This window comes from Mytilus trossulus, unplaced genomic scaffold, assembly GCF_036588685.1.
Source record: "Mytilus trossulus isolate FHL-02 unplaced genomic scaffold, PNRI_Mtr1.1.1.hap1 h1tg000236l__unscaffolded, whole genome shotgun sequence".
Taxonomy (NCBI): Eukaryota; Metazoa; Mollusca; class Bivalvia; order Mytilida; family Mytilidae; genus Mytilus; species Mytilus trossulus.
Window position 1 is genome coordinate 306,821 of NW_026963316.1, and position 11,425 is coordinate 318,245.

The window sequence follows — 11,425 nt, forward strand, 5'->3', positions numbered from 1 at the left end:
TATGGCATTTGACACATTCTTGTTTTTGTTCATTTTAAAAGTATGACTTCTTACACATTCTATCGTTTTTTGTATACGACATTGGACATGTTGGACTTCAACACAGTGACCTTAAAATCTATCTAGATTTTTCTCTATATGTTAGTTCGGATGCAATACCGTGTGCAGCATTTCATTTTACCATCTGGAAACAAATTTTCTGCACAATGTTGAGTACCTATGACCTTGTTTTTATCACTTAAAAATCATAGGGGTCTTTTCTTCACTAGATGTGACCATGTGTCAAAAAAGGTGTTGCAATCCTAGATTTAGCATGAATTTATGGATTAAGTTTAGTTAGTTTGACCTAACTTTTAAACCCATTAGCAGTATGGTTTTTCATGTAAACTGGTACAGTCAATCTTGTATAAAAATACAATATGTCTTTAATGCTGTTTGTTTTTTATTTCATATTGTACAGAATATAAATATTTTGGTTTAGTGTTTTGTATAGATTAAGACAAAATATATCATGAACATATTTTAGTAAATAACTAGATGTGTCAAAACGACACGAATGGTCCTGGCTTAAAAATGTGATCAATCTGCAATTTCAATGACACATGTGGACACAAACATAATGGTAGTCTCACATATAAACAATCTGCTCAAAATCTGGAGGCGTATAGAAAAAAGTCTGTAGAACTGTGATATCCAACAATTGTTGAAGTTGTAAACCCTGAATTTTGGAAAATAAAATGGCGGACATCAACAAAACTTTAACTTGATCTGTATCTCATCATGTTGAGCTCGCATTCCAAAAAAACAGCCCAATAACTGAAAGCATTTACAAATAAGGTCCGTTTAACTGTGATTTTCAACAGTTTATCAAAGTATTATTTCGGCAAAAATTAACCAAGCATAACAAAACTTCAACTTGATTTGTAACTCATCTTGGTTAACTCACAAGCCAAAAATCAACCCCATATCTAAAAGCATCTAGAACAAAAGTTTCTCTATAACTGTCAAGGTCCAAAGCACGTAATTTCAGCAAAAATTAGCGAAGCGGAACAAACCTTTAACTTGATCTGTAACTCAACCATGGTTAACTCACATACCAAAAATAAACCAATATCTGAAGTCGTGTAGAATTTTTTTTCCGTATAACTGTGATTTTCAACAATTTATCAAAGTCCTAAGCCCGTAATTTCAGTAAAAATTAGCGGAGGGGAACGAAATGTGATCGGTTACTCATCATGGTAAACTCACATACCAAAAATCAGCCCAATATCTGAAGATATTGTTAAAAAAAATCCGTAGGATGTTTTGTTGAGGAAGGACGGAATAACGGAATTACGGAATTTAGGAATATCGGATAAGGGTAAAACTAAAAGGCACCGACAACTTCGTTGCGGGTTCTAAAAATGAATTTAACACTTTGGGACTGGGCAAAATTCCCAACGAACAGATGGATCAGTTGTGTAACACCAAGGAGATAAAGTGTCATCCGGATCTCTACAATAGTTTGAATTAAAGTCCGACATCCATGACATCATTTGTGCAGTAATTCCATGTGAGTGCGGTGTTTGGAGATTCCACATTTGACAGGTTAGTCCACTGATAGTGTAGTTAACATATCCATTATAGTCCCTGCTTTCACATGTTTCATTCATAAAGTACTCCACTAAAAAAAGTAGCATTGATTTAGTTAATTCGACCTTGGAGTAGCTAACTTCTGCATATACAATTCGTAGAATTATGTTTTACTATTATAAAATGAAGATCATTTCTGTTTCGCATATTCTCTCTGGAATATACTTCTTTACAGATAGTTTAAAGGAATCATAGACATTTATTTCTATGAACTTGTACCTTATTTTAAAAATGTCGCTGGTGATAATGCTACTGTTAAACCCGTAATTAGCCAACATGACGTGACAGGCTTGTCTCAGTTTCAATTTTTATTAGATAATTTTTTGTTGTTGCATGTATCATGGTGTTCATAAAAAGCCTCTAGAAATACCATACTTTTGTATTATAGTAGGGGAAACATAAATATCAATTTCAAGTAGATGGCTCAGTTTTAATTAGCAAATGCGAGGATATAACTCTGTAAAAGTCAGCTGGCCATTTTAATTATATTATCAAGAACTATAAAGGATCAAAGCAAATTCTTTGTCAAACTTAACAGTAATCAGGCGAAACTTGCATTTAAAATTAAAGACGTCATACCAATAAATAACAAAAAAACATGCAAAACTCTCAGAATTTGGATACTTACGTCTCGTATCGTGTTTGTGTAAAACAATATTTTCTAAACTTGTTTCCATAGCATATGAACAATGCGCAGATGTCTTCAAATAAAGAAAGCACATATTAGTGGATACATTATGGCTTGCTCCACAACAATTTATGTCATTTACACATTGCACGGCACATACAATTCTATGGTTGTAAAACATCTTCTGAGCACTGTTGTCCTTATCGAAAAGTATACTTTTGTCTTTGTAAACGGAAAATATATTTTGCTTCATTTCCAACGCTGAGGACGTCATGTTCAATACTGCAAGTATTGAACATAAAAAGGTATTTAGAGTGAGCATCTTTGCTAGCCAAGGGTTACAGTAAGACCGTTCAAATTCACCCTTGCAGAATAAGACCGTGGTTATGTATACATCAAAGTTCTATCTATTAACGACATATAGACGGCACGCCCACTTCTACTAAATCATACTGAACCAATGACAACATACTATAAGAATGTACAAAATAGTGTTCAGTGTTTGAAAATTTTCTAAAGATATATCAACATATATATGATAACATTGTCATCCCCTTCAATTATTTGATTAAAAGGTGGCACTTAATATCGTCTTGTGTTTGTAGAGACGAGTTTTACAACCTCAACGTGGTTATTGTTTATTTGGCATTGTCTAAATCTACAAGTGATAATCTTGAAGGCGTTTTCGATTGGATGCTGTAACCTACATCTGAAACCAATACAAATCAATCGATTGTTTACCCCTCATTTTACTTCATCTGTTCAATTTGAAATATCAGGGTCATATAATAAGCCTCGGCTTGCGAATATGTACAGTAAAATAATCATCATTTTGTTCACTCTTTAAAATAAGTCATCTTAAGTCATTTTTGTTCATATCATGAGAATGGAAATGGGGAATGTGTCAAAGTGAAAACAACCGGACCATAGAGCAGACAACAGCAGAAGGCCACCAATTGGTCTTCAATGTAGCGAGTAGCAGGCCCTTAACAAAATATGTATATTAGTTCAGTGATAATGAACGTCATACTATACTCCGAATTATACACAAGCAACTAAAATTATAAATCATACACAACTAACAAGGGCCAGAGGCTCCTGACCTTGTAAAGAATGTCAATCCTTACTAGGATGGCCACAGCTCGGCAAGTATTAATGTTTGAAAGAAAGTTTACTATTTTGACCTTTTCTTGAAAAATCTACTGCTTTCAGAAATGACCAGAGTATTAATTTTACATTAATTATATATGGGGTTTAATCATGTCAATACCAATATAGGTTATCTTGAGATTATATTTATTTCAATAAAACAATAAAACGACAGTGAAATATATGAAAAAATAAGAATGCTTATCTTTCTTTCTATTTCCAATGTATTATTGATATGAAAACCAAGCTATAGAAACACAGCAACGTCCTTGGTGATGTTGTTATAAGGTGTTGGTTTACCTGTTTTATTTTTTTTATTAAAAAATTAAAATGCAAATATTTATAGAATATAATAACATATTATAGAAGTAGTATGAGTAGTAGTTGTTGTTGTTGGTGTAGTGGAAGTTAATACAAGAAACAGAAGTAGTATTAAAAATTTAAAACTAGTTGAATGATTGAATGAATCTTTGTTGCAAACCATATACATGTACATGCTAGGGCAAAATTAACGGCATATGTTACATATTAATATAAAATATGAATAGTTATAGATTATTACATGGCATTTTCCATATGGCCCTGGTACATGCTAGGGCAAAATAGAGCAGACAACAGCAGAAGGCCACCAATTGGTCTTCAATGTAGCGAGTAGCAGGCCCTTAACAAAATATGTATATTAGTTCAGTGATAATGAACGTCATACTATACTCCGACTCCCATAGACTCCCATATCAAGCCAGAGGGCTTTAGCCCGAGGGCTTGATATGGGTCGTGGGCTGATGCCAGGGCCATATGGAAAATGACATGTAATAATCTATTTATCACATATTTCAAAGCAAGAGAAAAAAAAAGCATACACCAAATAATGTTGTAAATTTCATCACTAATTGAAAAAAACATTTAACGAAAAAAAAAAGTAAAAATATGTATCACTGTGAGTTAAAAAAAGTTCGTATCACAGTAAGTGAGAGGTAAGCAAAGTTTCAGAAATATTTACCAATAAATAAGTTTTTTAAGAATTGCAAACATTAAACAACTTAAAGTGTTACATTACCAATGTTAAAAGTTCTTAGGAAGAATACCACATCGCTACTCATTCTAGTGCGGCGTCATACATTTTCTGAATTCTTTATTACGTCAAAATGTTACGGGAACTTTTGTGTTTTTTACTTTTTTCTACAGCAGATTCGTAACTTTTTAAATTTCTTTTCACTGTGTTCTCATTTTTCATTTCTTGTATGAATTTACATGCATCGTCATTTGATCTATGAGAAACCTCTACTTGGCGTTTTGGTGCTTCGAATGACAACTTGTTTACATATTTAACTGTGCCATTAAAGTGCGAGGTTTGGCATGCCTTAAAACCAGGTTCAACCCACCACTTTTATTCCCCTTTAAAAGTGTCCTGTACCAAGTCAGGAAGATGGTCATTGTTATAATATTGTTCGTTTCTGTGTGTGTGTTGCATTTTAACGTTGAGTCGTTTCTGTTTTCTCTTATTTTTGAGATAAGACGTGGCACGGTACTTGTCTATCCCATATTTATGTATTTGGTTTTGATGTTATATTTTGTTATTCTCGTGGTGTATTGTCTGTTGCTTGGTCCGTTTCTGTGTGCTGTTGCGTTTCGGTGTCGTTGTTCTCCTCTTATATTTAATGCGTTTCCCTCGGTTTTGGTTTGTTGCCCCGATTTTGTTTTTTGTCCATGGATTTATGAGTTTTGAACAGCGGTATACTACTGTTGCCTTTATTTACAAATAGTTTTTGATTGATAGGTTACCGGAAGTTAAACTCGGGGGCTTGATATGGATTTCGAGGGCTGATATCGATATCGGCCCCGAGGGCTGATAACCAATTTGACTTTCGGCTATTTTTGGCCATGCAAAAACGTACATATCAGTACAAAATATGTGATAAAGTATAATACAATGACATATAAAGTTAGGAGACTATATATATATTTAATATGCTATGCAGCTTTTACATAGTTACATAATTTTAGGTTTACTTGAAGTTTGAAGTATATCTAATACTTTGCGATTGTTAGGCAAAGAACAACACCATTTTTGGAAAAATTGTGTTTGTACAGATCCATGAGCTGGACAAACAAGACCTTGAAAAACATACATTATACAACATTCACACAAACGGTTTCTCTAGGAATATTATCATAACGAACAACGTCATGTGTACAGGACAATCATATATTAAAAAAAATACTTGTACCAAATTATATATCCAAGTACATATAAACACTCGTTAATCAAATGAATGAATAGACAAGCATTAAAAGGGTAATAAATACCAAACACTTTATAAAGTGGATAGTGACACGACAACGCCGATACTATGTTTAATACGAAATAAACATTATTCAAACATATATCTTTACATATAATATATAATTCAAACATAAATGTCAAACAAAAAACTCTTGAAATACAAAACTCAACAAACTTAAGACAGAGGTAAAATTTACCACGAAAATTTCGACTATTCAAGATTGACGGTGTCGTGCTTAATGATTACATAGGAAATAAGATACTTTTGAAGCGGGAAAACCTAACGCCCCCTTATGCTACGTGTATATGATGACAACACACCGGAGGAATTAAATACATTCTAGTGCACTGCACGTTTAAATGCATAAAATGTCAATGTTCAACTACGTAACTGTGTTAACAGACTAACCTTATTGCTATAAGAAAGATATTTTTCAATATTAAAAGTAAATTTAAATCTACCAAAAAAAGATAGTTTACTACATTCCTGAATAGTTGTTGATCAATTCTGCAATTATTGATCTTTAATACAAATTTTAATATATGAAGAAGTAGAAGTAGCAGTATTTGAACCAATGGTCGAAAGCAGGAGTAGTAAACATTTACAGAAACTGTTAAATAAAGGCATCAGTAGTATACCGCTGTTCAAAATTCATAAATCTATTCAGAAAAAACAAATCCGAGTTATAAACTAAAATTGAGTGAAACGCATCAAATATGAGAGTACTGCGACACAACAGAAACACACCATTTAAATGTAACACACACAGAAACGAACTATACTAGTCAACAAAATAAACGATACATGATTTTGAAATAAAATTTATCAAAAAGGAACAAATATAAAACAAAATGAGATACACTATTTTAAAGAGCTTTCATTTTCAATGTATGCACATATAATATTGAAAATCAAAACTTGTCGGAAAGTATCTAAAGTCCGTGTAAACGAGCATAGGGTGCAAATTAGTTTTGCGGAAAGTTGAATAAAAAATCGACACATAGTTTTCTAAATATTAAATAGATTTCAAATTTGTTTATAAAACATTTAATATGCTAATCAAGTTATGTTCATCATGTTCATGTTGTAACTAATGGGTTGCAATATACGTTTTTTTCAAATTTTTGAAATCTCAAAAGATGCAAAAACTTTTTTTATTATTTTGGTCTCAAATCAAAGCTTTAGATATGAAAACAACACACAGTGAATTTGGAACCTTTCGGATTAGTTTTAAGATTGTGACCGCTTTTTGAAGATCACTTTACACATATTGTCTATGGTAAATCAGTTGATAATGTATACATTTTAACGATTCCTCGCGGGGCCGAACTTTGCTTAACAAATAAACAAAGAAACTGTATGATTTTTAAAAACAAATTGATGGCAAACACTGTCTTTACCTTTAATTGAGAGGTTGGCATCATTAGTTGGAACTTGTGTATTTGAACTTGTCGTTTTATGTAAATTTTGTAAAAAAAAAAATCGCGAAAAAACGTCACGAAAGCAGATTTTTTTTTTTAAACGGATTTATGTTTCCATAACGATTAAGTATTACTACCTTCAGTATTGGTCCAATGAACGGAAAACTTTGTCTTTATTTTGAAAAAAAATCCTTGTATCGTTCCTTTTGTTGACTAGTATGTGATGTAACAATGGCCATTTCCCTGACTTGGTACAGGGCATTTTAAGATAAAAATGGTGGGTTGGACCTGGTTGTATGGCATGCCAAACCTCGCTTTTTAATGACAATATTATTTATAACATTAAAATAACAACATTACATGACAGGACTACAATACAATTAAATAGGAAAAAATTAGGACAGAGAAACAAACGAAAAAAGTTTGAAAGTCAAAACAAGTTAACACATATAATAAAGATTACAGCTACTCCAATTTAGATCTAGGGTGGTCTCAAAATGTAAATAAACACTGTTGTTCCAAAACAAAGACTTACTGATACGTTCTTTCGTCTAAAGCTGAACAACGGATCTTTTATGGAATAAGTGAATTTATGTGTACACATTAGTTACGGCACATTGCCTTATCCTGGTTGGTCCTGCTGTAAATGAACTGAGTATGATACAATGAACATACATCATTGATAACGTTTCCCATGAGACGAGCAATAGTTTTTTTTCGCATGTTTCGTTGCAGTGGATAGATTGACACAAATAGATATTAAGTTCAACATTATCGATGTAAAGAATCATGCGATCAAATTAGGCGCATGTTGATTCACTTTAAGAAATTTTACTGATGTTTGTAACAAAGATATCTCGGACACATAACTGGCGATTTTTTGGAAACTATTTATACTTCATGGAATTTCACTTGCCGTTCGGTATATTTCTATTATCATTGTTTTTGGTTTTATTTAATAGTGCAAACTTTTTTTTACTTCTTTGGAATATATAGAAATGCACAATTTTCAAATACTGGTACATACATGATATATTTTTAACTATTCGTCTCACTCTGATAAAATATAGGAATAGGTGTATTTATCTTAATTTCATTCTTTTTTTTCAAACAAACAAAAATGAAACAGAAACCACAAACTAAATTTTTATCTTTTCTGTTAAGGTTTTATATAGTTTCACATATTTATTGATAGTGGATTGGGAACCAAGTTTTGCAACTTACAGTAATCCCTTTCCTCTTTGCGGGTGCAAGTGCATTATTGTAGCAGCATTACCCTGCTCATTTTAGAAATCTACAAGGGTGTCTTTAACGTTCAAGAGATATGACTCTCTCTTGACACGTTTCAGCCATTTATCGTCCCCTTTCGACGGACTATCATCGCTTCTTAAAGACCATACTTGCAAAAGGTGTCAAGGGAAAGCCTGAAACTCAGTCCCTCAATTTTACATCCCGGAACGGGAATCGAACCAGGAACCTTTGTGGTAGTAGTCTGATGCACTAACACTACACCACGGTTCTCATTTATTTTTTCAAATAGATCTGGCGATTCTTTCAAGTATTAACGTATTGTTTAAATTCTCTCCCATTATTCCTATGCACATGGGTTTGTCAGGTATATCCAAACACTGATCAGTATCTTCTGATACGAGACCTCTACAATTTACTTTAAAAAGTATTATAGTCTGCACTCGTGACGGTGTCGATGTTAAAAGAAAGTTTACCCGTTATTTTTTTCGGATGACAAAAAGGAATTGTGCAAAGGTAAAGCATGCGAAAAAATAATACACTCTTACTAAGCTAATAGGTTGCATTTCTGTAAATATAGACAATGTAAAAAAAAGGCTAAAACTGTCTTCTACTATGAAATTATATCCTAGAATGGAAAATTGATATGCAATACTTTTTCAAAGGTCAAAACATAGGGCCCTGCGGCATATTTCCAACTTTCATATGCCTTGAACTTGTTAGAGTTTAAACTTATACTAAAATCATGTACTACTCCTTCCTTTATTTTTGTCTACTTCACAATTAATTTTTCAACCCGATAGTATGTTTTTATACTGGTTGCAGTCCCAGGTTTTGTTTCTATAAGACGAGAATAGTATCCGACATGTAAAGGGGAAAACACCAATACTTCTTAACGGTTTACTCGCGTAGTGACATTAACCAAAAATGGATTCTTGGGAACTTTTAAAAATAAATTTATCTATTAGATTAGGGACGAATTTAAAGAAAACACTATATGCTCTGTTTTCATAATCAGAATAAATATTTAGTGTTAACTGTTTATAGATGATATACACTTGCAATTGTTAATGTGCATGATGAAATGCAACATTAATCATCCAAAATTGGTCTTATTTCGAAATGCTGATTAAAAGATCGTGAAAATGAAACAATTTTATATCCTCAGGTCTATGGTAAATCAATCTTGGTCTGTTTTCATGTCCAAATTTGCCGCAAGTCAAACCTTAAAATGTCAAATGATTTTTACATGAAACTGTTATATATGGAACTAGTCGTAAAATGCCTAGAACAATACCTCATTTACATCTTTGCACTTTTCATCCGGTTACGCAGTTAATCGGTCGACATTTTATTTGAGTAAAACTGCTCAGAATGTTCAAATTGACAACACAAGTTATAATAACTTTGTTTTAATTATCTTCAATTTCCATGATATAAACCTCTTTATGATTATAAATATCTTTTAAAATATTTATGTAAAAAATGCATCCGATTTACCTGTACTAATTGACGTGGGGAATGAGAATTTCGTAATTGATCGATTAAAAACAAATTGAAAACAACACGTTTAATAATGTTTTTGCCTTCGAAGCGCTTTCCTTGATTTACCTTCATCAGGAACGCTCAAAGCCAAGCATTTGAAGTCCGAAAATGTATAATTACCGAAACCATTGAAGAGCTATATTTGAAAAATACCTGATATAAATAGCCAAATTCATCTAAAGCCAACTTTACCTGAGGGAGTTTAAACCTAAGTTTCTTAATTATTTCAAAATTTTCAACATATCCATACAAGCGACGGAAAAAATAATCGAATGGTATACATGATATATACGTTCATTGTAATTTTCAAGTTGTAAAATGTAAATCGTGAAATATGAAACTTTTTGCTGAATTAAAACGTTGTGAAAAACAGAGATATTTGAAGGTCAGAAAAGTCGTTAAAAATTCAATCGTTTATCGAAAACAAGTATGATGGATGCAATGAAATGAAGTAATTGATGGTCAGAAAATATAACACTATTTAAGAACGAACTCGAATTAACATTCAAGGATTTATCAAAAGCACATATGATTGATGAATTATATGATGGATGTTAAAAAACATCTAACGGTCAAAGAATCTGGCACCATGTTGAAACAAAGTAAAAAAAAAAACAAATGATAAGCCATCAAAAACAAAATATGATAAACTATGTTAATTAGAGCTATTCCGTTTGAACATAATAGTTGCACGTGTTAATCTATGTAAACTATAAATAGGAATAGCGAAAGGAAATAAAACATTCAAAGGTCCTGATATATTATATAGCGTCTTCATTGCAGCTTGAATAGATCGGGAAAATGTTTAATTTTCAGATTGTTTTCGCTTGCGTCAGCTTGGTTGTCTTTTATGTCAGCATGACCAATGCGGAGGAGTTATCACAAGAACAAAAATATCAGATTGTATCTATGCACAATACAATTTAATGATGTAAAGGATGGTGCTCTATTTGAATTGGTATGTATCATTTCGGTAATTAAGGACAGTGTTATGTAATATTGTTCGTCTATAGGCTTTTTCTATTTTGGTCATGGTATTTTTTTTTTTCAAATTAATGAGTTCAAATGTTCCCTTGGCATTTTTCGACCCTCTTTTTCTTTAACAAAGCTTCATAATATTTCAATACACTTTTCCATTAACGATATTTTATGTATGCTAGGTTTTTTTTTAAAATTTTATATTGTTTATCTTTATTTATCAATAATAGTCGTCATAATTGTGAATTTATCGATTATGTTCTATTCCTGATTGTGAAATAATGACTTACATGTAACATGGATTCAGATTGCTGGTGATGATAAAACATAATGATACCCTTACTTTGTCAACTCATTAGGTATTCCTCCTTTAACAGTTCATATCAATTTGGTTTTGTTCCTTCGGTGTTGACATGAATATCAATAATGTGGTCATTTTTATAAATTTCCTGTATACAAAACTTTGATCTTTTTGAAAAACTAAGGATTTTCTTATCCCAAGCATAGATTACCTTAGCCGTATTTGGCACAACTGTTTG